The sequence below is a fragment of the Rhinopithecus bieti genome, unplaced genomic scaffold (genome assembly GCF_001698545.2).
Source record: "Rhinopithecus bieti isolate Rb0 unplaced genomic scaffold, ASM169854v2 scaffold_20982, whole genome shotgun sequence".
Classification (NCBI taxonomy): domain Eukaryota; kingdom Metazoa; phylum Chordata; class Mammalia; order Primates; family Cercopithecidae; genus Rhinopithecus; species Rhinopithecus bieti.
Window position 1 is genome coordinate 125484 of NW_016810131.1, and position 6820 is coordinate 132303.

Below are 6820 nucleotides of genomic sequence, written 5' to 3' on the forward strand. Positions count from 1 at the left end.
TTTTCTCTTTTGAAGGTTTTAAAACATGGATTCCGTTTAAAAAATATTTGTGGGAATATTTAGGTTTTCTATTTCTTCTTAGCTGAATTTTGTTATACAAGAGTACCCTGCCTTCAAGAAAATTACATTTTTTATGGGGAATAGATGATGTAGGTCCTTACATAACAGTGTGTTATAGGCTAAGGGAGGCACAGCCTGGTGAGCAGTAACACTATGATCCATTATGTATTCCATAATATTGCAAGAACCAGAAAAAATTAATTTAGAATATTAAGAAGATTTTATTCTGTAGGGGGAAGAATCCAGAAGAAACTGAAGTAACATATGATTTATGGTTCAGAAAATGCTTTTGGTCTTTATAAGAACTGAGTGTTCAATGAGGAGTTTGATAGAGAAAGCACACTTAAAGATTGAATCAACATGGGAGGGGAGAGAAAATGGGAGCTGGGCACAGATTTTCTGTCCACAAGTTGCTGTAGGAACATTGAAGAATGAACCATTAAAAAGAAAAAAAATCCAGATTGCCCAAGAGGCTTGACTTATTAGATTCAAAATGTGCTTCCTCTTCCAGTACAGTTTTTTTTTTTTTAAAAAACAGAGTGGCATTGAGATTGCTGGTAAAATACTTCAGAATTATAACTTGGGAGGATAAGAGAAAATTTATGACGTCATACTATCAGGGACGAAAAAACCCACTATTTTATAATTAACTTAAAAAATTTATAAACATGTTATATTGAACAATTAAACAGAAGATTTCTACAAAGTAAATAAAACCAAAATAATTGATATTCAAAGATTTAAAAATATTACCATAATTAATAACACTTTTAATTTAAGTGAAATAAAACATCATATGACTCTAACAGTTTGGTCGAGATACTCTTCTGAGACACATGAGAGTCCTTGGGACTAAAATAAGACAGACTTTATGAGGTATCTTCCTACTGAGAACACATGACATAAACACATTTCCACATGACATTGGAGTACAAAATCTAGCACCTTAGAAAAACCCAAGGTAGAAACTAAAGTATGGAGTCATCAAAGAGATAACAAAGAGTAAACATTGCAAAGTGAATTTCAGGGATACAACTAGAGATAGCAAAATAAATAGATGAAGGAATGAGTTTGGAAACCTGATGGATGTTTTACCTGGAGAGATTTGTTCAGGTTGAGAGATAGAAGTAGTGCATCGTATAGTGGTTTGGGTATAGAACTTTCATTGACACCACACTCTGGATAATTTTGGTCAATTGTAATGCTATGAAACAATCAAAGCAGTAGGACATCAAGAGCCCTAAAATCTTTGATAAATGGTGGTGCTGACAAAGACTTTCTCCTTGACCAAATTTAGACAGGCTAGTCTGATCCTTGTTTTCAACTAGGCTTTGTCACTATACATTGTCTGTGGGCCCACTAGCCCAGTTTTAGCAAGAGTCTCTGGTAAGCCAGTTTGGAAAGAATTCCCCAGCCTTTATATCTGATTATACTCAATATCTCATTAAATTCCTCATCCCCCACTCTTGGTATTTGATCATCTTTGATCTGCGTTTAGTCAGGGGTTTGATAGAGAACCACACTTAAAGATTGAATCAACATGGGAGGGGAGAGAAAATGTGAACTGGGCACAGATTTTCAATCTATGAGTTGCGGTAGGAACATTGAAGAAGGCTGTTAATATCAAGCATCCTGTTCAGTCTGTTTAGCAAGAATTCCCCTACCTTGATATCTTCTCTTAGTAATTTCCCATTCACTGACTCCTCACTTCTGCTCATTTGCTATAAATCCTTAGCTATCTTTGCTTTATTTATTCATGTTGAACTGACCTTTCTCGCCTATTTCAATAGTCTTGACACTTGTTGCAGTAATCCTGAATAAAGTCTCCCTGATAATTTTAACATGTGTCAGATTAATTATTCTTCAACAGTGGTCAAAGTAATATCCAGGGTGGTTTCCTTCCAATAACATGATAAAAAGCATAAGAAAAAGTTTTAACACTGCATTAGGGGTACTCTAAAAATGTCCTAAAAGAAGAAAAAAGTTCTTATAACTCTTCATGCTCTGCTCCCTAAGCATTGTGCAAGATGCTAGGTTAAGGCCTACTACAGGTTAGGTTGAATTACACGTTTTAAAATCTGACTTAATAAAACAAGCACAATATCTAGGAACTTATGGTTACTCATAAAAATTGTTTTAAAATCTTTAATGATAATTTGTGAATATGACAGATATATTTGGGTAAAAGATCTCTTTTACTGATCATTAAGTCTTAAGTTTGACTTTAATCTTTTATTCTTTACTCCCTCACCCTAGAGTATTTCCCATTTTTTTTCATTGCTTTTGGGTTCTGTATCCACAACATTCACTTCAGGTACTATTTGCACAATGGTGAACCAAATAGTCATGTTTTCTGCTCTCTTGCAGCAATTTAAAAGAGGCTTTTGAATTTGACTTACCTAACATCAGCTTACAGAAAATTGTGATACATGCATGTTTTTTAACAAACCCAGCACAGTTTATTATTTGTTTTGGTAATGAAGAATGAAGGGTAATCCCAGATTCTTTTTCCTGAGAAACCAGAAGATTGGAGTGGCATTTCTAAGATCGTTAAAGTGGATAGGGATTCCAAGTTTTAATGAAGACATCGTGAACTCCCTTTTATTCATGTTGGCTTTCAAATTTTCATTAACTATCAAGAGGCACATTTGAGTCAGATAAGCAAGAGACTAGATTCAGAAAAGGTATCTAGCTAAGATATTAAATTTGGAACTATCACCAGGTATTTGTATTTAAAAGCATAGAACTAAATGATATCTTCAAGAGTGTATATTCAAAGCAAAAGGATCAAGGTTATACAACATAAAAAGGTTGAAGAGAAAAGAGTAAAAATCAAAGGGACTGGGAAAGACCCATGGATAGGGTAGGAAGAAAACCATGATATTCTGAAAGTCAAGTTAAGAAAGTATATTAAAGAGAAGGGAGAGGTGGGAACACTTAAAATCTACTCTCTCAGCAATTTTCAAGTATATAACACCTTACTAATTATTTTCACCATATTGTATTTGTACAATAGATCTCTTGGACCAATTTGTCCTGCCTAACTGAAATTTTGCATTCTTTGATCAACATCTTCTCAATCAACACAACCTTCCTTATCCCCTCGTAACCACCTTTCTACTCTCTGCTTCCAATGATATGGTATGTGAGTTAATAAATGTGTTAGCCTGATTTAGTCATCCCGTAACATATACATATATCAAAACATGATGTTGACACCATAAATGTATATAATTTTATTGTAATTTTATTTGTAAAGTAAACATAAATATAAAAAAGAGGAGAGATTGATCAATAGTTTTAAACATGGCTGGTAGATTTTTTAGCATGAGTTCTAAGAGCTATCCTTTTGATTTTGCAATGTGAGATCATCAGAGCCATTGATAAGACGAATTTTAGTAGAGTAGGCTTTAGTAGAAAGCCTAATTGGAGTACACTTAAGAGATACAAAAGAGAAGCATTGGAAATATGAATATAGACTATTCATTTGAAGAATTTTGCTGCAGAGGTGAATGCAGAAATGGAGGAGTAGTTGATTGGCAAAAGTGAAGAATGGAGTGAACGTTTATGTAAATACCAGCAAATGATGGAACTGATACAGTCAAGTATGAAAGCTTATCATATAGGATAAATCAGAGAGTTGCTGTAGTAATGATACTGAGACAATATAGAATTTCCTGCATAAATGGAAGAATATATAACAGCATGCATATGTCACCTAAAGTAAGTGGAGGAAAAGCAGAGAAACTGGGTGAACCCTTTATTTATTTATTTATTTATTTATTTATTTATTTATTTATTTGTTTGTTTGTTGTTTATTTTCAGATGGAGTCTTGCTCTTTTGCCCAGGCTGGAATGCAGTGGTGTGGTATCAGCTCACTGCAGCCTCCACCTCTGTGGTTCCAGTGATTCTCCTGCCTCAGCCTCCTGAGTAGCTGGGATTACAGGCATGCACCACCACATCCAACTAGCTTTTGTATTTTTACTAGACACGGGGTTTCGCCATGTTGGCAGGCTGGTCTTAACCTCCTGACCTCAAGTGATCCACCCGAATCTGTCTCCCAAAGTGCTGTAATTACAGGCGTGAGCTACCGCGCCCAGCCTGGTTGAACATTTAGAGAGAGAGGTGGTTAATGGAAAATCTAAGGGTATTCTCAGCCAGTAGCCAAAAGCAAGAGCTAAATTAGGAGAAATTACGGTGATTCTGTGATTACATATAAAAGCTAGGTGATTTAGTCTGGGTTCTCTAGCGGAACAGAACTAATAGGATATATGTACATATGAAAAGGAGTTTATTAAAAATAACTGACTCACGTGGTCACAAGGTAAAGTCCCACAATAGGCCATCTGCAAGTTGAGGAGCAAGGAAGCCAGTAGAGGATCAATCCCTGCCCCAAAATCTCAAAAGGAGAGACATTGACAGTGCAGCCTTCAGTCTGTAGCTGAAGGACCAATAGCCCTAGGCAAGCCACTGGTGTAAGTCCACAAGTCCAAAGGCCAAAGATCTAGGGTCTGATGTTGGAGGCCAGGAAGCATTCAGCACAGAGAAAGATGGAGGCCGGAAGACTCAGCAAGTCAGCTCATTCCACCTTCTTCCGCCTGCTTTTGCTGTGCTGCAGCTGAGGCGATGGTGCCCACCCAGATTAAGGCTATGTTTGCCTCTCACAGTCCCCTGACTCAAACGTAAATCTCCTTTGGCAACACCCTCACATACACACCCAGAAACAATACTTTGCATCCTTCAATCCAATCAAGTTGACGCTTAATAACCGTAACACTAGGTTGAAAGTCACAGGTTCTCCAAGAACTAAAATGGGATTACTTTCTCTCTTTCTCCTCATTCCTTCCAACACCCTCAAACCAGACAATGTAAAATCCAACCAAATAGAAAGGTTGTATTCTCTCTCTTTCTCTCTTCCTCTGTCTCTGCTTTCCTTTCTTTCTCATGTGCTCCTAGTCACAGTGAAGAAGATTCAGGATTTTTAATCGATTAACCCCGTCTGAAAACGCAGCAGTATTTTTTCCTCATTGGTGGAGTGAAGAAAGAAGAAGTGCCAAAGAGTCCGGGATGACAATTCCTGTAAATGGAAAAGAGAGAAGCCTGGAAGAAAAACAAGCTGATCTATGGTAAACAATTAGTTGAAACATCATTGGTTTCAGAAGAGTTGTCTAAACCATTTATTTTTACTGTGCCTCTTTAGATACCAGCATATTTGTTTACTGATACCACTCTTAGACTATGAAGTCATATCGTCTTCTACTTTTGAATTTGGACAAAATCTAGAAGAGTCTTCCCTTTCTCTGTGGGGGGAAAAAAAAACACATTGTTGTAATGTGTTATCGCTCCAAATACTTTTTTGTTAATTTGTCCAATATTATGGCAAATAAATACATAAATTAATAAAGTCTGTATAAATTCCTGGGAAGGGGGGTAATATGTAATTTGCACATCCAAGCGTGGCAGACCAGAGTTGTGGCATACACTCCTTATGAAACAGATAAGAGGGGCTGCGGGAATACATCACACACAGCACTTCTGAAAGGATCTGTAGAGGGTAATAATTGTCAGTGCCTTTTCCAGTCCCTACAGAGAATTCAGTACCTTTTAAAATTAAGTAGTATTTATTACTTTTTAAAATTAAATCTTTCAATGTAAAGAAGTAACTTCTATTTTACCAGATTTTGAAGGAAAGATTTTTCCTCAGACATTAATTTAATAGAATGTTAACTTTTACAGATAAAGTTCATTTATATTCATAACCACATTCATGAGATAGAGGATCATTTTGAAAATAAACAAGTAGGAATTGATGGCTACTATACCTGAAGGCTTATGGAAAAACAGATGTTTGTTAAAATACAGTAGACTCTATTAGCCAGTTTCATGAGTGAAAAGAAGTCTTCTATTCCTCCTTGAGCCTCTTCTCTGGTGGTCAGGAACATTTTCAAATCAAGATGAACATTACTTTTTTTGCAAATAACGAGCCATCATTCCAATTATTCAGTATTGTCTCCTGTGGAAGGCAGAATATTCCTTCCCTCAAAGAGGTCTACACCCTAATCCTTGGAAGCTGTAAATATATTACCTTAGGTGGGAAAAAGGACTTGAAGATCTGATTAACTTTACTGACCTTGAGAAAAGGATCACAGCCTGGATTTATCTATGTGGGCCACCTTTAATCACATGGATTATTAAAAGCAGAGAACCTTTCCAAACTGTAGTCAGAGGGAAGTATGAGATAGGAAAAAGGTCAGAGGGAGGCAACATTGCTAGCTTTCAAGATAGAGTAAAGGGACACTGGCCAACGAATGTAGCCCCATCTAGAATCTAAAAATCATGGAAATGGAGTCTCACTTGATAACTTCAGAAAGGAATGCCAACCTCTGACTCTGACTGTAGCCCAGTGAGAACCCTGTGAGACTTCTGACCTACAGAACTGTAAGAAGCAAGTTGGTGTTAAACCTCTAAGCTAGTGATAATATACCCCCTACAGGTAAAACATTTCTACGGTATGTTGCCCCTTTCCTGGCACTTTTACAGTAAGAAACAAGTATGCCTTTTATTTTTTTAAAAAATGACATATGAATGTTACATTGATAAATTAAGAAATTTTTATTTACATTTCTAAATATGCTTTTCCTCAGGACACTTTTAAATAAAGAGTTCCCCTGATATTTTCAAATATAATGTTATTTAGAATGCAATGTAGTTATGTGGTAGTTTTTTGGGTTTTTTTTTTTTTTTTTTTTTTTTTTTTTT